The sequence below is a fragment of the Rhinolophus ferrumequinum genome, chromosome 19 (genome assembly GCF_004115265.2).
Source record: "Rhinolophus ferrumequinum isolate MPI-CBG mRhiFer1 chromosome 19, mRhiFer1_v1.p, whole genome shotgun sequence".
Classification (NCBI taxonomy): Eukaryota; Metazoa; Chordata; class Mammalia; order Chiroptera; family Rhinolophidae; genus Rhinolophus; species Rhinolophus ferrumequinum.
Window position 1 is genome coordinate 46,009,629 of NC_046302.1, and position 25,854 is coordinate 46,035,482.

The 25,854-nt window shown below is 33.1% G+C and overlaps 1 protein-coding gene and 1 pseudogene across 2 annotated transcripts in view; one reads left to right on the plus strand and one right to left on the minus strand.

Moving 5' to 3' along the window:
- Positions 1 to 25,854, plus strand: part of WDR7 (WD repeat domain 7) — a 300,771-nt gene that overhangs the window by 136,267 nt on the left and 138,650 nt on the right. The gene's annotated exons all lie outside the window — the stretch shown is intronic.
- On the minus strand, positions 6,092 to 6,343 carry LOC117038660 (40S ribosomal protein S27-like; annotated as a pseudogene).

The following is a 25,854-nucleotide window of genomic DNA, read 5'->3' on the forward strand; positions in this document are numbered from 1 at the left end:
CATTCTTGAAATGCATTGAGTTGCAGTGATATTGGAAATATATAATTTTTTAATTAGCAAACAACAACAGTAATTATCCTCAGGGTTTTTAGGGGTCACCTCAAGGGTTATTGACTAGATGATTGTCGTGATAGAACAGATATAACCATCTGCCCATGGGTATCAGGAAATCAGGAAGATACATGTGTTTTTATATATATATATATATATATGTGTGTGTGTGTGTGTGTGTGTGTGTATACACACATATATGTATATATATACACACACACACACATATATATTTCTATTTCTGACTTTGTGTATATTGTGAGTTTCATGACATTTATTGATGGACTATTTATGAGAATGTGTAAATGCTTGATTTGCTCAATTTAAAACAGGTCTTGTGTTACTATGTTTTAACAAAAGTTATAGTAAATCAGGTATGTATAAGATTATTTATGTACTATATTATTTAAAAATATAACTAAGAAAACTTGGCTTGGGATAGAAAAATAATCTCTTCTGGTATTAATATTTTGATTATTTTTGATATTTAGGTATTTGCAGTTGACTTCATATGATTCATGAAATATGTAAAGAACCTTACATACATATAAATATACTGTATACTTTTTGAGAATAATTTCTATAACTATGAGGTGTATTTTTTAAAGCTTCATGAGTTTAATTTGAAAGAAAAGAAAATATGAAAACTAATAGAAAGATATATGTAGTCATATCCAAAGTAGTGAGATAGCCTACTTATAGTTTTATTGACCAGCTAGAGCCACATTTAAGAGATTTTTTTCCTTATTCTCTTCCAACTGCAGTTGGTTCTTTTGAAGTAAAAGCAACAGGTGCAGTAACAGTACTTGTCTCTCATCTCTGGCCAGGATTCACCTAAATTTTGGTGAAGGGCGAAAATGTAGAACAAATGAAACCATCTGCCACTCGTAACCAGCTAGCCCTAAGCCAGCATTGGGGACAATGCTAGTGACACAGAAGTTGGCCCCTGGACTGGACTCCTGCTGTGCCTCATTTCAGAGGGTTAGGGCCGATCCTGTCAGCACACGTTTCGGGATGTGATTCCCTCACTAGACAGTCGTACAGAGATCAAAGCAGCTTTTAATTTGCGTTTAATTACTCCTTGAGAAACCATCCACCATATCCAGCAATAGCTATTGCATAAAAAAACAACCAGATAAGTATGTACATTTTTTTTATAAATCTGAAATAGACTTAATCTCTTCAAATGCTAAATATGAGTATATTAATTCTTTTTGGTACCTCTTAATTGCTTTCTCAAAAATTATAAGTAAAAGAAGATAATATGAACAGAAAGGATTATTTTGTTTTCAGTGATTTATTCTTTGTAATAATTTTCATTTCTTTAAAAGAAGCCTTTCAAATACAATTTCTAAGAAGATGGTTTAGCCCCTTGTCAATGGTAATTTTTATACCAACATTTAACTTCAAATTAGAATAAATTAATACTATTTTCCTAGACTACTTTTATTGGAATTCTAATAGGATTGTAATTTTTATTTGTATATTAATTTTTTGTGATTTTTCAGTTTATAAAAAAAATCACTTTGTCATAGTCAAAGGTGACTTCTCGGAGCTATAACTGATAAACATCTGTCACACAGCAAATTTGCATAAACAACTTCTCCTTTGACAGATTTATGAGTTGACATGTTTGAATGACAGATGTCAGTGCAAGTTAAATGTAGTTTAATTTGGGGGTGCTATCTCAAAGAGGCTCACATTTTAATCTTTGCAGTTTGAAAACAAATGTGGCTACTGTCCTTAATTTAATTGGCTCCTTTCTTAGTGAAGAAGTATGAACATAAAACACTAGTATTTGGATTAAGCTTTTTATGAGTATGACCTGGAAAAGGATCTCAAAATTAGTCATTTTGTGAGCCATTGTAACCAGTCAGAAACAAAGTCTATCGATTAGCAATAGCTGACATTTCAAAATGGCTGTGTAGAAAAATGTTATTGGATTTATTAATGTTTCTCATCAGCTGTAATCACCAACAATTTTGAGTAAAAATGTCACAAGCTGATTCTACTTAACAATTTGCTATTGTAAAATTTTAGTTTTATAACCTCTAATTTTGATTAGTATGTTAAAAATGCCACTTAATCAAATGATTACTTGTGGACTTAAGAAAAAACATATGGGAAGAATAAGTGAAAAAATAGCTTGGGAATTAGGTTTAGATATTGAAAGATTTTGAATTTTATTGAGATGAAATTCATGGAACATAAAGTTACCCATTTTAGAGTGAATAATTTGATTTGTTTTAAGACTTGAAAGACATTAAGAGCTGACATACTAGTACTGTATGACAGACATGGCTATATATCAATGTAAAATAAACTAGAACATTTCAGGCAAAATTCTGAGAGAGATATTTAAGAATTTGCATCTTAATAACCAGCATTATAAATAAAAATATGGGTATTTCATAAACACTAGATGATAATGATGTACAAAAGAAAATCTGGGTTTGTACAAGGTGTGATCGAAAAATATGGTGAATCTTTTAAAAAAATTATTACAGTAAAAGACGCATTACCATTAATCCCCCTCAAAATACTTCCCCTCGCTTCGAACGCACTTATCCCATCGTTCATGCCACTTTCTGAAGCAGTGCTGGAAGTCCTCTTTCCTGAGTGTCTTTACTTCATCCTTCATCATGAAGCACTCAATGTCACACATCACTTCTGGTACAACAGTTTCTGTCAAACAAAAAACATTACGGTGTGTCCTCATCCACCTTATTCACCAGATCTGACACCATGCAACTTCTGGCTCTTTCCCAAAGTCAAAATGGCCATGAAAGGAAAACGTTTTGAATTGATTCAGGACACTGAGGCAGCCACAGCAGTGCAAATAAAGACACTCATGAAAGAGGACTTCCAGAACTGCTTCAGAATGTGGCAAGAACGATGAGATAAGTGTGTTTGAAGCGAAGGGGAGTATTTTCCGGGGGATTAATGGCAATGTGTCTTTTACTGTATTCAATTTTTTAAATTTAAATAAACATTCACCGTATTTTCTCATACCTCGTATGAATTAATTTTAAGGCACTTAGCCCTCAGCATGGGAGTCTATGGTGAATTCATTTACACACACACACACACACACACACACACAGAGCCAAAAAAATGTATACACATTTTAAGAAAGGAAAAAACTATTAAAATTGTAATACTTAATATATACCAGTAACAAAAGATGAATACAAATCATGTGTATACATTTTTTGGCACCCCAGTATATAAAGTTTCTATATCATTGTAGCTTTATTTTGCTTGCCTTTTACTTCTTTATACCCAAAAGCATGTTCTTTGATCCTTATTTAAGTTCTTAGGCATATTAATCTAAAGCAGGGGTGAACTGCTTGGGGAATGTCAAGTCTAGATTCTCTGCTGTTTATTGAACAGTTCCGTGTTTCCCCGAAACTAAGACATAGCCGGACAATCAGCTCTGATGCCTCTTTTGGAGCAAAAATTAATATAAGACCCAGTCTTATTTCACTATAAGGCCCGGTCTAATATAATATAATATAATGTAATCTAGTATAATATAATACCAGATATAATATAATATAACATAATATAATATAATACCGGGTCTTACATTAATTTTTGCTCCAAAAGACTCATTAGAGCTAATTGTTCGGCTAGGTATTATTTTGGGGGAAACAGGGTATAGACTGGTGGTACTAGCAAACTGGACCCACCACCTTTGAATGATTAAATGATATTACGAAGTTAAGCATAGTTTTTCCTTGATATTTTTGGACATCTGCTGATGGAGTATGAATACAAGAATTTTAATGACTAAATTTTTATCTACTTCTGAATGTATATATTTTATATTTAATTTCAATCTCAGGGCACACCTAGCATTGTGGACATCAGAATTGTCCCCACAGCAAAAAGCTTTTTTAAAAAAGTTTCACTGATTCAATTATTTGGCGCTAATTTCTTTGGGTGCATGTACTCAAAACTGGAAACAGGTGAGACACAGGCTGTGTCTTACAGTCAGACACACACATTTTCATGAATTGGAATTAGAACCAAGTGATGTTTATTCTCCATGTTAAAGAACTTAAGCCAAATGTGATATTAAATGTTTTGCATATTCAGTATGTATAACATGTAACCATAAACATCACTGTAATATTTTGAAATTTCATTTCATCAGCTTTAATTTTTTTGTCATTTCATAGTGACATACCAGAGTTAAGTGAAAAAGCTGGAAATATATAAAATATGAAATATTTTAAAGCAAGATTCATTACTTTCAAACAAAGCCAGTGGGTATGCTTATTTTAAAGTTTATAAAGTTTCTCTGTAATTGGCAATTGGCATACATTTATTCACATAAAAACCTCAGCTCATTGCCCATTCCCCACCTTGTTTGAACTCTGTGGTTATTTAACAAACCTAAACGCACAAAAAGATCCAGTTTAATTCAGCATAAATTACTTTTGTTATGGAAATTTTCAAGCACACAGAAAATTAGAATTATATAATGAACATCCATTTACTGATTACCGGCTTCAGCAAATGTCAACACATAGTCTTAATGCATCTATTCTCTTTTCCACTGGATTATTTTAAAACAAACTCCAGATATTTTACTGTTTTATCATTAATCCTTCTGTATCTCTTACTGATAATGACACTTACCCACATTGTGTTTATTTAAAATTATTAACATTATTTGTTTATAATACCTAGTCATTATATTGACATAAATTCTGCATTAGTCAAATTACAACAGTCTAGATTCTTCTCCCTTGAGAATCTTCTTAGGGAAGAAAATAACAGTATAAAGCAGAAAGCTATGGCAATTAGCCATTTAGCTTTTGAAGTTGACACATTATTTATGGCAAAAAATTAGATGTACCTGATATGGGTTTGTCCAGGTGGAGTATTTTTAAATGATGGGGTGAGCATATGGAACTATAAGGCCAAAGGGATTCGTGATGGCAAGGAAGGAAGCTGTGTATCATTTCTCTTAGGGCATGGAATCAAGAGAGGAAAGGGGTTATCCTGAGGCAGGGTCCAGGGGGGACATGGAGAGACCATGGAAAGACAGTCCCTGGTGACATTGGTCACATTGAATGGGTGGGTTTCTCCAGAGAGATGAAGAATTCTAAAATGAAAGAGTAACGGAGAACAGTAGAAAGTAATGAGTGAACCCAAACGATCAAGAGATACAAAAGAAAGAAAGATACAAAAGAGGAAAAAAGCTGTTTAAAATCAGCACTCTGGCCATGGACCTGTTGAAGTGGCGTAGACTGTGGCATTAGTGTCGGTTATGGCCAGTCATCTAGCTCCACAGGGAAACATTATCTGTAAGGCTGCAGTTTCCATTTCTACCTCCCAGGAGTAGCCAGAGAGGTACCTCAACATTTGGATTTCGTGACTGGACTACCAGATGTGCATAAGTTTACTGGGTTCAAGTTCAACAGTCAAAGGAAACTTGGTCATTACTTCATGATTGGAAGTTAGTTTCTGCTTTTATCAGAATTATGAATGTGAAGTCTTACTATGTAAAGGTATCAGAGAAACCTAGTTCATTCCTGAACAGGGCAGAAAAGGAATTTTGTCCTCATTCTGATGTTTTGAGTTACTGAATAAAAATGCATTGTGTCTGACTGAAATAAAAACGCACTGTGTATCTCTGTACTGTGTACATTACAAGACTCTACTTTTGTTGACAAAACAACACGAGCTTGGAATTATAACCAGGGTGTTGCTTTTTAGGTTTGGGGAAAAGCAAACAAAACTTGACCTACACTTAAACAAATGCAACTGATTAGTTTTAAAGATTTAAATAGAACTTTGATTTTGCCAATAATCTTCATGTTATTTTGTTACATTTTGTTAAGTGTTTTTATAACTCCAAATATAGGAGTTGATTTGATGATAAAATAATAATTGTTACTACTTATTATCTCTAGTATTATAAACTAGTTGCTTTATCTCATCTGTTTTTTGTGTTTGTTTTTTGGTGGGGGGGGGGGAGGCGGTATCCAAACTGTGTTTGTTGGGATGGGTCCTCCCTCATCTTGATTCAGGGCTGCTTCCTTCTGAAGGAGCATCCTTCTGTAAGCCTTGCTTTTCCTCCTGTCGGCTAACAGAGGACCATGGAACAGCCAGCACACAAAGCTACTGTTTGTGCATGGCTAAACACTGTGATGATTTTACAGCCTCCTGGGCATTTCACATCCATGAAGTGGGAATTGGGGCTCTGCACCAGGCGCTTCTTCTTGTGTTTCCTCTTCTTTTCTGGAGAGGGATGAAGGAGATTCTTAGCGAGAGGCATGTTCTCATGGGGAGGTCGTCACCGCCGCAAAGGTTATCTCATCTCTTTAATCCTAACATATTACTCAGATGTATGTTATCCACATGTTAGAGATGAGGAAATTCAAGCTCAGAGAGGGTTAGTATGTTCCTCAAGTTCACTGAGCTTATATATAGAAAGGCTGGAATTCTAATTGGTGTTGTAGCTCCAAAGTTTGGACTATTCCTTTTATTCCATGCTGCCTCATAGATATAAAATACCTAGTGTGGTGCCTGGGGTGTGATGCTTATTGAAAAAGAGTTGTCTTTCTTACACCCATGGTGGGGAAATAGATACAGCTTCTCATAATAACCTATAGTCCTGTACACGTAAGTAACTATAGAATGGCCCAGGAATACGTGTAGGCTCTTTTTAGGCAGTTGGACCTTCAGCTGGCAAGAGAGCCTGAATTAGAAGTTATTTATAATTCATCAATTCATTGATTGTGTCCTATAAGAAAGCATCTGGGGTACATCCTGTTAGTAAATAACAATTTCTATCTTAGAAATTTACTACATTTTAGTATTTACTCAAATATCAAGAGGTTAGCATTATAATATTACCAGAATAACTTAAACTTTTAAGCCATTCTGGTGGCACATTGATGTATATTACAAATATAAATGTAATATGTTTATATTACAAATATAAATATAAATGTATATTACAAATATAAATATGTGAAAAATACACACCCATATACATACACATATATGGAAATATAGATTAGAATATTTCAATTGCTGAGTATCTGTGGATATTTATATTCATTCACAACAAAAAAAATAGATACTTTTGCTGGTGAACTTATGGCTTTAACTAAATAAGAACTTCAGCATGATTTTATTTTTAAAAAAATTTCCTATGCTTTGAATTATACTGAGATTTAACATGTTTGCAGGTTCTAGCATCGAGTTACCATGGTCAAACAGTTAGTGTGCCCTCCAGAAATATGCAAATATATTTAAATTCATTGGATTATTAGTAAACTTGTAAACATGAGTCATTGGTTTATGGGGAAATGAAGAGCTCAGGCAAAATATGAAAATTTCCTAAAAGATTATTTTCCTTTGTGTGTATGAAGTTTTAAATACTTTTTAACATTACAAAAGTAGTGTGTGTTACCTTGCAGAAGTTTTGGAAAAAAGAAAAGATTAAGAAATATGGATTACCACTGCCTCTCCACAATAACTATTAACATAGTTAGAATTTCTTTCAGTGTTTTCTATGCATTTTTAAAGTTATTATTGGGAATACACAATTTTGTGTCCTAGTGCTTTATCCTCTACTTAGCCTTAGATCATGAGCATGATTCTTACCCTTGATCCATTAAATTAAAGGACCTGTTTGATTTGACTAATTTTAAATGTATTTTATTTAATCACTTAATTGATTGTAATTACTATATCACACCTGAACCTACCACACCATGTAAACCAAGAACTAGAACGTTGCCAATCGTTTATATTGATATGTGTGTTGTTCCCTATTCCATCTTCCTGCCTGCTCTGAGAACTACTCTTGAATTTTGTATTTCCTGTTTCCTTGCTTTCTGTTTATTTGTTTTGTTTCATACATAGGAGTGCCTAAAGAATGTATCACTTAGTTTCGCTTGTTTTAAACTTTATAAAAATCTGTGATAGTATATACAATCATTTATTTGGTACTTGCTTTTAACTTATACTTTTTGTAATACTCTGTATTACAAAGATTCATTTATGTTGTATGTAGCTATAGTTCAGTCATTTTTACTACTTACTAATAGTAAATAGAAAAAAAAGCATGATTTGTTTATTCATTTTTTGTCAATGGACATTTGAGTTATTAGGGTTTTGTGGGTTTTTTTTACTATTATTTAGTAGTATCGTGAACATTCTTATCCATGTCTTCTATACATATGCATACAATTTTTCTCTTCAATATATACCTACCGTGTTTCCCCGCAAATAAGACCTAGCCAGACAATCAGCTCTAATGCGTCTTTTGGAGCAAAATTTAATATGACCCGGTCTTATTTTACTATAAGACCAGGTATAATATAATATAATATCATATCATACTGGGTCTTGTATAATATAAGACCAGATATAATATAATATATAATATAACATAACATAATGTAATACCGGGTCTTGTATTAATTTTTGCTCCAAAAGACACATTACAGCTGATTGTCGGCTAGGTCTTATTTGCAGGGAAACACGGTATGACTGGAATTGCTGTGGATAGGATATGCAAATGATCAGCCTTATAGTATAGAGTCAAATTCTTATCCACAGTATATAACAGATTCTATTGATCTACATCCTCTCCTAGAGTTGACATACAGAGTAGAAAAGGGTATTTTATTGTGCCTCCGATTTGCATTTTCTTGCTTACTAATGAGTTGCACATGTGTGTTTCCTTTTCTGTGCAATACCTGTTCAAATATTTTGCCCATTTTTTTTCATTGGATCATTTGTCCTTCTAATTGTAGAAGTTCTTCAGAATACTAACAGTTCTGAACAGATATGTTCAGAATACTAGCAGTTCATCAATTATATTCATGACGGGTATCTTCTCAGTCTGTATCTTATGTTTTGAATTCTATAAAGTGTCTTTGGTGAAAAGGAGTTTTTAATTTTCACATAACTTACCCATCTTTCCTTTTGACTAGTGCTTTTAGGAACTTAATTATTCTCCCTATGCATCATCTATATTTTCATCCAAAAGTTTTAAACTTTTGCTACTGAAATGTAAGTTATTAATCTATCTGTAGTAGATTTTTTTTGTGTATGGTATAAAGTAGAATTCAGTTTTGTTTTTATTCATGAAAGAAACCTTTCTTTTTCATGATATATGTATGTTTATGTATCTGGACTCTGTTTTGGCTCTTTATTTTACTCTATTTGTAAATTTATCTATCCCTTCACGAACACCATGCTGTTTTAATTACTGTAGCTTTATAATTAATCTTTATATCCAATAGGGCACATCTTTCCTCTTCTTCTTCAGAAACGTTTTGGTTATTCTTGGCCCTTTGTTCTTCCATAATACGTTTTACAGTCAAATTAATTATTCATCACAGGCTGTGTTAGAAAACCTCTGCCTTTTCCTATGTGCACCTGATTCTGTAAAACTCACAACTCTGAGAGCAGAGGAGAATATCCACTCTTTGCAAGTAAATATATCCCAAAGAGAGGGGAAGGGGCTGAGCTACTTACGACAAATTCTGTATCCCAGATTCATCCATCAGAAAAGTCATTCTACTGCTCCTGGGAAACACTAAGAAAAGGCCCAGGGAGAGCTTAGAGAAAATCTTGTCAAGGAATCTAGATGAGTGGTAAACAAGACCTCTCCCACCTTCCAATAATTTTCTAAACTTTCTAAGACTGACTATGGAAATGATCAGTGTGCCCTGACTCATAGCAGATGGTTCTTTGTGTGTATTTATTCTACTGAAGAATAAATTCCATTTTTTGTGAGGATCCTTTAACTTCTAAAGCCTTTTTAATTTAAATAATAGTCCACATTTTACTTAGGTAGAAGACTTGTTGGTTTATATTTCTAGGCTGTTATCCTACATTTAATAAAACCCTATTGTTACCTATGACATATAACAAAGTCTCGAATAGCCTTCTGTTCTTCCTAAAATTTTTTTAAAAACTTCTTAAGAAAACAAAATACTTTGAAGCAAGAGTTTAATTCCACTTTATTGTCTTGCCTTACTCTTCCCTGATGAATTTTTGAATAGAGATTATTAGCTGAGACCATAGCTGTTTTAAAATTTTTGCTTATGGCCACCTTTCTTCCCCCTTATATCATTCTTTTTATATTCTAGGAGAAAGTTTTGTAATATGAGAGAGAGTCTGCTTTTATTCCTTCTAATTGTGTCTTTGTCAGGATAAGCTAGCACTAGGGGCCCCAGCAGAATATGTCACTTACCTCCCTAGCAATGGGGCTTAAATTCTGTGGGTAGTGCTGGCCCTATCATAGTAAAATCCTTTATTGGTTCATTACGAAATATTCCAGTGATTACCTTCCTTTGACGGGAGATACAAGGCTTCTTGGTTCTTTTCTACTAGAGAGAAAGGAAAGCACTAAATAGCAGTGGTTTTTGATTTAGTATTTTTTCTCAGAGCATGGAACTCTTAATGGACCAGGAACATACTGACAGCAGAAAACTATGTACACTTTCAGACACACATACATACAAGATACATACATACCACAGCCCCAAATGTTATTACGTAATCAGACACGTGTATATACATATGTACTCACGTGCATCTGTATGCGTGTGTGTAAGTGTGCGTGTGCGTGAGCATGCCCCTGGGGCACTCTAGAATACTCTCTGGGGATATAAGCGATAGAAGACATACAAGTGTAAAGTGGCAAATCACAAAAGAGCCTTTTAATATGACTATGAGGCTTTGCACTAAGCAGTGCGGGAGCATAGAGGACAATCCAGCTAACAGACCTGACATTTCACTTGCGACTTGAAAGCCTGTGTAAAGATTTGTCGAAAGGAGAAGGTAGGAAAGGGGACTTCCCCTCCATGGCTCCTTTTCTGTCTCCTAAAGTTTCGTAGTAATTAGGTTTTTCCCAGAGTTCTCCGCTCAGACCACTCTCTCCTTTTCCCGGGTAAACTCTCTCCTTTTCCCAGCCAGTCACATAAGTGAAGTAAGGCTGTATGTCTCACCTGACCAGGAATAACTTCCAGCTTCCTCCAACCTCATCTCATCTGTCTGAGCTCCAGGCTTTGGTTTCCCCCTGCTTACTGCACTTCACCTGGATATCTTTAAGATACTTTAAACTCAGTTATGTTTAAACTGAACTTATTTTTATTAATGGCACAATTTACCCAGACTTGAAGCCTTAAAATTCTGTTTGACTCTTCACCTCTTGCACCTCTTAGCTCTGTTAAACACAGAGACACAACACAAAGTTTTTATTGCTGTGTAATATCTCCTCTTTTCCATTTCACTGCCACTACCGTAGTTTATAGCTTTCCGTATCTATTGTCTCTTAGGTCTCAGATCTCTTAAATACACAGTTGCCAGATTGATATTCCTAATCATAGCCAGGGGTTCAAAAATTTTCACTGGCTTTTCATTGCTTCTGGAATATAATTTATTTCCCTTAGCCTGGTTTTCAAGACCTGTATTCTAAAACCACTTCATATTCTGGGTTTAGCGTCTAATTATTGCTTTCAGGGTCTCTGTCTTGGGTCAAAGCAAACTGGTTTCTGTTTCCTGTGTGTCACTGGAGCTGCTCTGCTTGTGTGCTTTATTCATTAATTCAACAAACATTTACTAAGCATCTATGTGCCAGGCACTGTTCTAGATCCTTGAGCAATATTCTCAAACAAAATGACAGAAATCTCAATTCCTGTCCTCATGCAGCTTACAGTCCAGCAGGGCAAGGAAGTTGGCTTAATAAACATTAGAAATTAATACTGTGTTTCCCCCAAAAATAAGACCTAGCCGGACCGTCAGCTCTAATGCGTCTTTTGGAGCAAAAGACGCATTATATAACACCGGTCTTAATTTTTGCTCCAAAAGACGCATTAGAGCTGACGGTCCGGCTAGGTCTTATTTTTGGGGGAAACATGGTATATTGTACAGTATGTTAGAAGGTGGTAGGTACCATAGGAGAAAACAGAGCAGGGTAAAAGGGTGTTGGAGGCAAGAATGGGATGACAGTTGAAATAGGCCTCTATTTCCACCATATTTCTTATTCTTTAGATGCAGCCCCATTGCTTCTTGTCAAATCCAAGTGGATTTGGGGACCGATCTCAAATGGCACCTCCTCTGAGAGGCCTGCCCTTCTCTCCCAGCTGAGGTCAGCTTCCTCCGAATATCCATGACTTGCTTACTGTTTCTGCCCTTGCTTAGTAACAAGTATTGCTTTCTTCCTCAGGTTTCAATTATTTGTTTATCTTTGCTTTACTAGTAAGAGCTGCAATCTGTGAAGAAAGGGTTTATTGTATCTGCTTTTTATTGTTTCTTTAAGGTAGCAGTTCAAAGCCTTGGCTTTAGTCTGCCTGGGTTCTCATCCTGGGTTCTCCGCCTGGGTTCTCCGCCTGGGTTCTCCGCCTGGGTTCTCTGTCTGGCTCTATCACTTACTAGCTGTGAGACTTGTGCAGCTTATTCCAGCACTGTGCCTCACCTTCCATATCTCCCATCCCTCTGTTTAAAGTTGATTGTTTTCTGCCTTATTTTCTATGGCAGTGTCCTACATTTTGTCATTTGTAGTTTCTTGTCTGTGTTTGCCTCCTTTCCCTGAGTGTAAGCTGCAGAAAGGTGGAGAACACCTCTGTCTTGTTCCCTGTTGTCCCCTTCCCACTCTGCATCTGAATGAGTGGATGTTTGTATGAGTCATGTGAATGTGTCTGAAACACTTTGTGTCCTATGTAATTATGTAAATATGCAAGTATAGTAGGAGATGCACAGTGAACATTTGAGACCATTGAACACAAGTCTTTTGTTAATGTCTCTTGATAATTATGAAGAAAAAGAATATCCCTTCTTCACATGGTTTCTACTTTGTTTTATCTTGGGAAGTCTGGCTCTTAATCCAAGCTGTTTCCTTCCCCCGTTTCCCTTAGAACGCATGTAGGCGTTTTCTACTCTAACGTTGTGCAATATTTATGGTTGCAGTAGCATCAATTTTTGTACGGAGTAATCAGTAAATGATATTTTGTGTGAGCATAAATGCAGAAAAAAGGTTTTTATAATAAAGGATGGGAGAAGCGAGAAAGAGAAGGCGTTCCCACACTCTTTCATTGAATTTCAGCCCCTGGACGTGTGGTAGTTCCTGGAATGATGGTAGCCAGTACTGATTCCCAAGCCCACCTCTGCTGACTGGAAATACAGAGTAATGGGTCCAGGCTTCCCAGAATATGTGACTGTTCTCGAGGGAATACTAAAATTAACCCGTCTTCTACCCAAATTCTTATAAACCATTAATACTTGATAACCATTAATCTCCATATGATTTCCCTATGTAAATTAACTGTGAGTGCATGGTTCAATGCATTTAGTACTGAAGGGCTAACATGTAAAAAGAACCGTAGCTCATTACAGCCAAAGCAAAATGGTTCAGTTTTACCATCCCTAAATTTGACCTATGTTTACATCTGTTTATAAAATCTGAGCATTCCCCCACCCCCGCCTTAACCTAATGCTTCAGTGCTCTCTTCTAATAAAAAAATCAATATGGGCATCCAGCACTCATGAGTAACCCTGTAATAATAAACAGAGTACATGCGATTGAAAAAATAATTTCAGGAAAACACTGATTAGGATTGTAGTCAACCACAGTCTTTTAAAAAAATACGTGTTAATGCAGTATTAGGAATATAATAATTCTTTTAATTTGCTTATGCCATTTTCTTGAGGAAACCTTAATCTTAGTTAAAATAATCTTTATTAGAGTGATTATGTTTGGTGTTCTTTCCCTTCACACAATTAAGGATGCAGTTAATCTAAGGAATTCTCAATTAAGTTGCTTTTAAATCTCTGACTTAATTCAATTTTACAGTTCTTTTTCTGGCTCTATTTGATAAACAATTATGTGAACAATTATAAAGGGGTATTTGCAGTCTGAATCGTCAATTCTACATCAAATAATTGAAAATATTTTATGGTAACAGGTGTATGTTTTTAAAACATTATATCTTTATTGTGCTAGAAAAAAATTGCTGTATTTTTGTGCTGACTACTATGTGTTGCTCATTTTCCATTTCACAAAATTTTTATGTTAAAAATAATATGCTTTAAAAATATGAATCGTTTATACCTTTGCAAGCACATCAACTTCTTATGCAAAAATAGTGAATGTACAATTCATATTATTCTCTCTTTTACTGATCTCTGATGGTTGCACTTTGATAAATAAATAGATCATCTAAGATTCAATAGGCCAATTGCAGCATATAATAGCTATTCAGAGGCAATTAAACTGCCTTTTTTCATGCCGGCATGTGAGCCGCCCTTTCACAACCTTCAACTTGATTCGTGGTGATTCAAAATTAACTTAAAAGTCTTGTTTGCTGACAGCTTAAAGCTTAATTGACTGAAAGCCAAATAGAGTGTGTTCTGTATTCAGCACTAAGGCTATTGATAAAGCCATGTGTAAATTGCGCCTGGTGAAAGACAGCGATTGGGCCTCCTGTTCGTGTATTAGTCCACAACTTCGCATTGCAGCACAGTCATGACCGCTTTGTCAAGTCTTTTATCACACGGGGTTAACTCTCTGGAGTTCAGTTCCTGCAGCCGTCCAGCTGTCCACTGCTGAGCTTCTACCATACAGTGGGGCCTGCTGTAATTGTTACTTATCTGTGGTTTCATTTTTTTTTCTTTTTAATATGGTATTGGCCTTTCCTTTCTGAACACGACTGTTGGTAGCATATTTCAAGAACCTACTGATTTCCTGTATTTGTCACTGTAGGAAAGAGCAGGGTATTTTGGTTTAAGGGTTTTGAAAAATATTTTAAGAAAAATTATCATCATGCTATTGGTTTGTCTCTTATGAAAATTAAATCTAGCCATTTTGAACACTTAATTAGGATAAGGAATTCATGTTTAATAGCCTCGAGTGTAATAAAACCATTATATTACACTAACAATTACACTGTTGGATTCCTTCAATATTTCTACACAAAAATATTTCAGTGATTGTACCTTATAGATGTGTGCATTTCTGTTTTTAAATTGATGCTTAAGGAGTAAATGAGATGGATTATTAATATATGTTAGTGTATTTTATAAAATTTAAAGTTATGCCTTTTTCCATATAAGCCTAAGGAGATCCAGTTTTATAGAGAGTAGAAGATAATTTGCATATAAATATACATTAATGAGTGAAAAATTCAGAAGTAAAGCCAAAACAATTTTCAGAAGCACTTTATTATTGTCAGCTTTTATGTTTATATAGCTTGGATTTCTGTATTCTTTGTTTTTTAACGTGAAGATTTTGGTCTGATTCTGATTTAGTGACTTAAGAGTGTAAGTTCCCCATGTTATGTGTTTTGAAGATCGTTTATAAGTAATAGTTATGTTGCAAGGCTTTTTGGTTTAATTCTATCTGAAATGACATTTAAATATGTTTATCATGAACTCTCCCTTTTATTTATCTTAATTTTATACAGTCAACTCTTAGATTCAGTATAGCAGTCACTACAATTTTTTGAAAATTTTTTCATTTACTTAATATCTATATTAAATATTTTAAATATAATAAAATTTAGATTACCTATATTACATCCTTACGTTTTAGTGTAATTGTTTTAGTGTTTAGGACATTCAAATGAAAAATGTAAAATAAAATCCAGTTTTGCTAATTTTGATGGAAATAATTATTATAATGAAAATGTTTTTTCTTTATTGTGTATTTCAGATTATATATAAGGGTATTGAAAATATATTGTGCATTTTAAACATTTGGTTGAAGAAAATGTCTTTTATTTTAGTATCTTTTATTTTCTTTTTTATTTTAGCAATAAGACTTAGAATTGGATATTGCTATCTCTTATTGATATTCTGGTAACCATTGCTATCTAATTTTACCCGCCTTCCAATTGATTTTCAATAAGAACCTCGTCTATTCATAAAGAATCAGGATAAGTTGCAACTTAGTTTCAAAATGACTATAATTTAAAATAGTGTGTTACTCCTATATACTTTTCAATAAAATAGCGATCATGCTTCAAAATGTAAAATCCAGACGAGTACCGGTTTTATTGAAGTTTCGCCTATACCCAGTGCGATTTGAGAGGCAAGAGTGAATTGCTTTTATTGATGATGTTTTTGTATTAACAGTTAATCTAACATATCTTTAAAGTCATGAATTATTTGAAAACAACATTTTGTTTCTTTTTCATAACATAGTTGTTTACTATATACAAAGCAATTGTATTGTTAGGGAGGGCAAGTAAAATCCCTTTTTTTTAAATTTTACCTTTAAAAAAAAGTCTAAAATTAATTGTAGAGATAGTAAACAAATTTTGTTTTAAAGTAATTAAACAATTATAATGATAAAAATGCAAAACTTGTTACTTAAAATTTAGGAAAGATGGTATACATTGTGATGTCCCTGTCAGTAAGAGATTAGGTAGCAATTAGATGTTCTTGGTACAGTTTCTGAAAGGGATGAAAGCACTTTGTTGGGCTTTGCTGACTTTGCCAGCACTGTTTTACAGATTTTAAAAAATGAGAATTTATTTGAGGTTCTGAAAGAGTTTATGTTTCAAGAAGAATGAGGTCAAAGTCAAGTTCAGTGGTGCAAATTTTGTAAATTATGCATTTTTGAGAAAATATTACATTTTCTGGCAAATTCTTGTACTTGCAAAACTTTATTTATTTATGTATTTATTGCAGAACTCTATTTTCAGGTTTTTTGAGATCTAAGGCTCTTCTAGGAAAGCGTGGCATTTATAGTCACAATATTCGTGCTTACTTTAGATAGTTCCTCTTTCTCTTATCTGCAGGTTGTACTCTTACATAAGGAGATGAGTTTTAGTTTTACTATTTTTCTTGCACTTTTCCCAAAGAAGTTTCTCCTTTTTATAATGACTAGACTGTGACTTTGTTTTTAGTTAAGTATTTTATTAGTCAGTGTTACTACTGATGTATGGTAATAAGTGAAAAAGGAATGGCATTTTGTATTCCATTGTATATTGACAGTGTATCTTAAGGCAGCCTCTGTGGGAAATTTTCAACATTAAAAATTATCTGTGATGAGATTGGTTTGATATTATCCTCTTTAATTTCTGAGCCTTGAAACATTTCATAAATTAAAATATAATGATATTACATTTGCCAAAGTGTCCAAGTAATATTGCACTTATTTGTCTCTTAGCCATTGAAACTTTATGTTGGCATATTGATAGAAAAATGGAAAAGTCAAAGATTGAATTGGCTGATAATTAGAATTCTAGAAAGTTTCTATTACATGTATTTGGTATTTTAAAATACCTAATATCTGAAAGAATACTTTTATTTTGTATTTAGCTATCTAATACTCCTGGGAAAATATCAGATGTTATCCTGTTAAATAAAATGTTCATATAATATCATGACTCTCATTTAGGTTGAAATCTATATTAAAATTCAAAGTAATAAGTTGTAAATACATAGATGCGATGGTAAGTATCTGGCTGTATATTTTTATTTGAGCTTTTATAAATGAAGAACAAATTAAGGTCTTTCAGAAATGCCATTTTCATTGTTAGCTTGAAATTGAGAGGATTAATGTAATAGTATACAAGAAATAACTTCTTTTTTTTAATTTATTGGGGTGACAAAATTACATAGATTTCAGTTGTACAATTCTGTAATACATCATCTATAAATCCCATTGTGTGTTCACCACCCAGAGTCAGTTCTCCTTCCATCCCCATGTATTTGATCCCCCTGACCCTCATCTCCTACCCCCCACCCCCCTTACCCTCTGGTAACCAGTAAACTATAGGAACATTTGTGACAACATGGATGGATCTTGAGAGTATAATGCTAAGCGAAATAAGTCAGACAGAAAAAAGCAGAGAACCATATGATTTCGCTAATATGTGGTATATAAACCAAAAACAACAAAAGAACAAGACAAACAAATGAGAAACAAAAACTCATAAACACAGAAATAACTTCTTGTATGCACAGAGAAAATTACCTCGACCATCAAATTTATGCACATGGTCCAGTAACAGTACTAACTACAGATCATTCTATATTATTTACTTAATCTTTCAGGTAATGGAAAGAATATAAGTATACCTTAATTTTCTGTCTCATGGTATGTAAAATAATGCACAGTCCATGATAGATGATAGTCAGCAATTGAAATGATCATGCATCGAAAAGGAGATATGAATAGCATTGATAAAAGAAACATTATTGTAAAATACATACAGGATTAAAGCCAAGATTTCTTCCTGATGAATTCTCTATTGTGAGTAACTTAATTTTATTTGGCTTATATGTGATGCTGAATTATATATGATGCTGAATGTTAGGAAAGACATCAGCTTTTATATGGATAGACCAGACAGGAAAGAGTTGATTGTAATTCTCTGAGTTGTGCCCTATTGTCCAAAAGAGGCTGGTCATTATGTTGGTGTCCTTTTCACTGATCGTTTGTATAAATTGCCCTCTAGTCTAGTGGTAAATATGTGTTAATATTTTGGGATTTTTTTTTTTTTGATAAGACAACGCATTGTTAAACAGAGTGGTTGAAACATCCCTAAGTGCTAATGAGTACTTACTTGATAGTCTATACTAATGCTTTACTGGTAGCTGAACAAGTTTAGACGTTAAGCTTTTTAGGAAGAGTGAATGATGGCTAATGATTATTTAATGACAGATCTCTGGACTGAAAGGCATTTAGCACTCAAAGTATACTGCAAAGCCTATTTCTCAAAGCTTCAGACAGGTTTATTTGGTCTCACCTTGAATAGAACAGTGCTGTATTGATTTCATTGGTGTGGATTTAAACACACTATCGGCTTAGAATAGCACTAGTATGCAGTGGAAAATGATTGTCTTAACCCTTATGGTGACTCTGAGCTACTCTCTGATATCACGACGGCAACTTTGGAAATGATCCTGAATTTATTTGCAATATTTGGAGTTCAGTATGTGAATTTTGAAAATATTTGTATCTGTGAGCTTACAGTACCATTAACTTATAGGGAGGCTTATGTAGAGGTAACTAAAACTTAAAGTTACATTTTTAATTAGTGTTTTCCTCTATATATTGTATTTGAAGAAGTTTTTCGTCTGTGAAGATTGTTTATGTTTTTGTGGATGACGTGCTGATTTTGTTACCCTGTTGAATAATATAGTAAATATTTGGTCTCCAAATGGTATTAATGTTCATACTCAGTACTGTGTATTTTTTCAGTATTTCAATATTCCACATATGTATCCCATGTAAAATACAGTTTAATTATTTCATATACTTGATAGAATATCCCCCCGTTTTTAATATTTATTATAGATAGCCCCCTTAGGAAATGTATATAACATTATTACATACTACTGTAGACCAAAACTTATTTTAAGACTTTTTTCTAATTATAACTTTTGTTTGTGTGTTATTTTTTTAAGAAGCATTTTTAATTATGATGATTTGAAGATACCTAACATAGATTTACCATGGATCAGGTGTCAAATATTAACTAGTTTCTTTGCAACGAACACTGACCAGTATGGACCAGTGGAGATGCCAGAGATGAGCCTGGAATGATATTGCTATGAGTGCCCACTTTCTTCATGCCCTTCACCTTGTCACATGAACACTTGACCGACTTAACCTTCCTTATTATAAAATATGGGTAGTGGTTTGTTTAGTAGAGACCTGTGATTCCCTTTACCTCCAAAATTCCCCCACTAACCGCTGTCTAATCTTGGGTTAGGAAATGTTTTACACACCCTACTTCTGATTTTTTTTTCCTCTTTTAAATTCTTAATGGTATATTGGAAAGTGATTGTGGTAGGCATATAATTGTCATTATAATAAATACAATATTAGTAGATATTTGAAGCACCCTAAGTAAACATATGGAATTTCTATGGATCTAATATTTTTTTGATCATTTAAAGGATGGATTTCAGGTTTTTCTGTTAGGGTTTTTGAAATGGGGAACCTTCTACCTTTGACATATTTTGAAGGCTATTTTTTTTTTTTTACCTTAAGTAAATACTGCTTATTTTCATATTTTGTAGAAATCGAAAACACTGGATAAAGTATTACAGAAATTACTAATTTTTTTTTCTTTTGCTAATAAAACAGGTTTATTTGAGAAAATTGTAAGGACATGGTAAATTCTTGCTTTGGATTGTTTTCATCAGTCTCTGTTGAACCCTCCTATGGTAATTTATGGTACTGACATGGGTGGTCTTGTGGCAGTGGTGATGGTAGGCGTTCTCAGTAAATTTTATCTTCTGATTTGGTGTTCCTTTCTTTTCCCTGCCAAAGTCTCAGAGCAGTTAAATGTAACAAGAGCCATCCTGAATGTATGTATTTATCCAACATCAGTACATATACATGTATTGTCTAGGTTTTTACATATAGAAGTATCTATCTGTCTTAATAAACAATGAATTCAGATAAGAGAAGGTTATAAAGCTCTCTCTTCACAATACCTGAGTATCCTAATGATTTCAGCGAGTCAGGAGAATTTTGAAAAAAAAGGGATTATGTGTTATGTAGCAGAAACAGACCTTTTAAAAAAATTGTCTTATAAAAATAGCATGACATCTTACAAACCTGAGTATCTGACAGAACATTTTCCTCTTAGTTTTCCTTTCAGGAGTACGTAGTAGGTTTTCCCAATCCATAGTTTTAACAAATCAATGACTTAGTATCCAGGATTTCTAGGTATAAGTGCTTACTTAGCTTTTTTGGTTAAACATTGGAAGGACTGTGCAATAATTCACAGCCCAAAGGATTGTTTTAATTTGATATGTGCAAAATAGGCAACTCACATCCAAATTATGAATAGAATTAACTAATTAATAGGAAATCATATAAAATAGTTACATGACAGAGTAATAGTAAATGTTAATATCTGTATATGCTTATTTGAAAAAGCACATAGTAAAAAAAAAAAATCATATAAACAAAAAAAAATTCTGAAAAAAAAACATTTGCCAAATAACTAGAGTCAATTTGATAGACTAGTTATCTTCATCATAAAATGAGGAAATGTAAAATAATCTTAAAATCTATAATGATTTTAAAGGCACATCATTCTTCTTTCTACATGTAGTTTAAAAATGATGAAAGCATATATATGTAAAGAGATTAGAAATGAAAAATCTGTGCAGCTATCTAATAGCGATTCAAGCATTCTTTTTCTTCAAGCTTTTCAAAGTAACTTAGAAATCTCTTTAGAAAATGGGCTATGTCATTTACACTGGCTATGTCATTTACATACATACATATTTCGTAGACCAATTTTTCTATAGATTGTGAGCTAATGATGAGTATATCCTTTACAGTTTAAGGCTATGGTTTATTTTGTCAATGGCTTTTGTACTTTTAGCATAAATGCAAGTTTACTTTTGTTTATTTCCTATTTTCTTTTTCAAAGCTTTGCTTTGGACGCAGCTCACAGTGGCCCATGCGGGGATTGAACCGGCAACCGTGGTGTTATCAGCTCCATGCTCTAACCAACAGAGCTAACTAGCCATTGGTCATCTGTTAATATGATTAGTGAATTAAAAGTCAAAGTTGTCTTTGACCTTTTTATTTTGCCTTTAAATTTCTTTACTTACTTTTTTCTTCTTGTTTCTTCTCTTCTGAATTTAAAAATATTTTTTCTTTAAATTTCTTTAATATTCAGTTCTTAGGAATGGTACCATATGTTAATCTATATAAAGTTATAAGAACTTACAGGGTGTTTTTTTTAGAAAGATAAGATATAATGTATTTCTGCTAATTGTGGACTGGGCTATTAAAATCCTTATATAAAACTTGGCGTTGGGCTTATCCACAACGACTTTTCCCAGTTCTGCTGTCATTTCAAAGGCAAGGTATCGTGTTGCCCCTGACTGACTATGCTCCATTAATCGTGTTGCCCCTGACTGACTATGCTCCATTAGTTCTACTTAGCACCTCTCTTACAGTGAAGAACACAGAAGAGAAAAACACTTGTGAAGTAAGGTGGTCATTTTTCAAAATCAGAGATAACATTATGCAATCACGTACTGAGAAAAATTAAAGCAAAAAATCCCTTAGAAGTTCTAATTTACTGCAAACCTTTAAAAATTAACTTTTAGTTACATGTCATTGTTTTGTTATTGTAACCAAATGTATAGTAATTCAGAAAAATGAATACTACAAATACTCCTTGTAAATGAACAGATGTACTTGTTAACTTCTCAAAGATAGAACAAGGCAGTTATCACTTTTGATCTGGTTTTGTATCATTGAGTTGACAGAGATAATTAAGTAGGTGAAAATATATTTTAAGTGAATCTAGTAAACTATTTGTCATTTTATGAATAAAAATGACTTCAGGTGTAGCAATTTATTTCTCACTGTGCTGTAATGCACAGGTGTAAAATCTTCATATAATAGGCCACCAAATGTTAAGTCTCATGTGTTCCATTTGATTTTGATCTTTTACTCCAGTATTTTTATTTTAAGTGAATCTCATTGCAGAAGTTATCTTTTTCTGAACATTAACTGTACTAAAAGGTTATTTATAAGAATAATTTGCTATGTTTTCAGATTTAAATGCTTTCACAAGCCACGAACCACTATTTCTGAAATATTTTTTTTTCCTCCTGAACAAGCTAATAATGGTCTTCTTACGTTACAATTTGTAGTTTTTAAAACTTGACAAGTATCTTAGATTCACCCTTGAAAGGTAAAGTCCAAGAATTGAACATTATTCTTGATAACTGTTACCTACAAGAGTCCCAATGACATAGATGTCTTAGATATTTGGAATTTTCAAAATCTCAATTTTTTCCCCAAACTGAGAATATTTGCATTAAAAGTAAAATAAAAGGGGGGAAGGAGGGAATGGACTTTTTGATGTTTATGTAGAAACTAAAGGGGAAAATAAGGTAATGCAGATTGTGGGAAAATGGGTGCAGAATTTGTGTGAAGAAGAAGAAATTGTTACAAGAATTATTTGAAAAACCTACAAGTTGCTCTCAAAGTTTAAGGTTTATAATTATCAAAATAATCGACATATCCTGAGATAGTGATAGTATTAAATGTCCTTTGAAAAAGACAATCATTTTGGAGTATTAATTTATTTTGTTTTTATCTGATTTTGTGGGAAATGGATTTGATGTATTTTGTCAAAGGCACACACACATAATACATGTGTGTGCAAGAGGCATTATTTTAAAATGGCTTAATCAGCAGCCGCAGAAATATGCATTTGCAGAACCCATTGTGTTCCAGCAGGGGGCTATCGAGTATACATACAAATTAGTAGCATGTTTGTTTACTTCAGTTTCCAAGTAAGGGGAGCACAAGAATAGCAAAAGCCTCAGAGATTTGGGGAGCAACTTCCATATGCTCATCAGTAGGTATGAGGAAAACACGGGCAGATGTGTCACAAAGCAACAGTGCAATGGAGGAAATGCCTAGCTGCTAACAGTGAATACTGCAGTTATTCTACACACACACACACACACACACACACACACACACACTCACACACACACACACACACACACAGGGGTGTGAAAGTTTGGAAGTAAATGTTGAAGTGCCCCCATCGTCATTTTTAATCAGTTCATTTTTTTCCCCCAGGCGCTTGAGAGGGACATTCAGATAATTTGCATGTTTTCTTTTATCTACTCAAGGTGTACAGGTGTAAATTTACATGGTTATTTAGCCACCTACAATTTTAATTGTTTTCTACAGCACAAAAACTTATTTGCCATAGTTTTTAAAAATCGTAAATTGTGCCACCAGTGAAAATAATATGTAACATTTCTATACAAGCACTTGACTTAAGAGAAGGAACGTAATTACACACATTTACAATGGCATAGACCCACAGGTTCTCCTTATGAGCTTATGAGACCCATATTCACCAAGGAGAGTGAGGTTTCTGAGTCCTTTTTCACATTGATGGTCACCAATCTATGCCTTGTGTGTCCCATTTAACAAATTCATCGTTGAAGTATTTGACTAAGAATTGGTGTATATTGGATAACTGAAATTTAATTAGAATACTATTTTAAAACCAAATTGTTTTAAAAATGAATTAATATTAAAAGATTTTCGCTTGTTTTTAAATGTTAACAAAGCTTATTTGGAAGATTACTATTACATATCTAGTAAAATTTGACATTTTTATAGCATTGTACTTTATCATTCTTAAGCAACCCTAACAATAGCAAGTAGGTATGGAAAATATTTGGGCCAAACATAAGTGGAAACAATTTACTTACACTGTGTAAACTCCACAGAGGGCCATGTGTTTTTCATTATGATTTATAAACATAGATGACACATTTTAAAATCTCAAAAATATAGTTCTAGCTCACTTAGGTTTAATGTCTTGACACCCTAACTCAGAATATTATATAGTTATCTGTGTACATAGTATAATTATGTATACCTGATGTGTGAATGTATATGAAAAGTTAACGTATTTGATTAGTACCATATAATGATTATTAAAAAGGCATATCTTAAAAATAAATTGTTACTATTCCATTAATCAGTCAGGAGGAGGTTGAAGTTATTTTCATTAAAGTACATCTAAAAAACAATTAGCACTCATTTTTAAAGATCTAGTTTTTTTAGATACTTCTGTTTATGTTCAGAAATGTATTAAAATATATTTTCTTTTTTAAAGTATTTTTTTTTTCAATTACAGTTGACATTCAGTATTTTAGTTTCAGATGCACAGCATAGCGGTTAGACATTTGTATGATGTATGTAGTGATCCCCCTGATTAGTCTAGTACCCACCTGGCGCTATACATAGTTGTTGCAGCATTATTGACTGTATTCTTTATGCTGTACTTTACATCCTCATGACTATTGTGTAACTAACAATTTGTATTTCTTAATGCCTTAAGCTTTTAATATATTTTCACTTGACGTATTTCACTGTCATGTACTACTTTAAACTCTTTACTTAATCTACAGTCATATATGTTTTTCATAGAATATTGGTTGATAATGCCACTCACATTTAAAATGTCTTTAGGGCTAAAAAAAAAAAGCAAAATAGATAAAAATGAAAATTTGGAAGACTATTTTACTAGTCTGAAAATGGAAAGAAATCTTGTAGTCTTATTGACTTATATTTGTAGAGCTTTGAATGATGTATGTGCTAAGACTATTCTAACTGTATACAGACATTGTAACTACTAAATCGTGCATCTTATTCTGAAAGTTCTCTTGTCCTCCAGATTGCCAATATTAACAAAGTTCACTTTGCTAAGTTTACTTTGGTTCTTTAATAATTCGTCAAAACCTAACATTAGTGAATACACGTTCTTGCAAATAAAGTTGTAAAGAACCACAATAGAAACTATTTTCGAGCTTAATCCAAATTACTATTTTAAATAGTCTCCACCTGCTGTTATTAGTTTTCTGCCGTGAGATCTTGCAACTTACATGTTCCGATCATTCCTATAAAGTCTTACAAAGTCACATTTATTAATATGTGATATATACATTATTAAATACAAATTGTGTTTTTTGCTCTGCTAGTCAGTGCACAGTAAAAGCAACTTACTTTTCTATACATATAATTCCAAAATATTAAATAATGAAAGAATAAACAAAAACATTAAAATTTTTATTTTTACTTATCGTGACTAAAAATTCAGAAAAAGATTTCTGAATTTCCAAAGTCATTTTTAGAGCATATTAACAACATTTATATCAATTTCAGAAAGTACTTACATCATTGTGAATATCGTTTGCATTCTATCATGTGCCAGAAATTTCTGGCATAAAATTGGTATGCTAAAATCAATTTGAGTATAATATTTTGATTTAAAAAACCCTAATGATATGTTT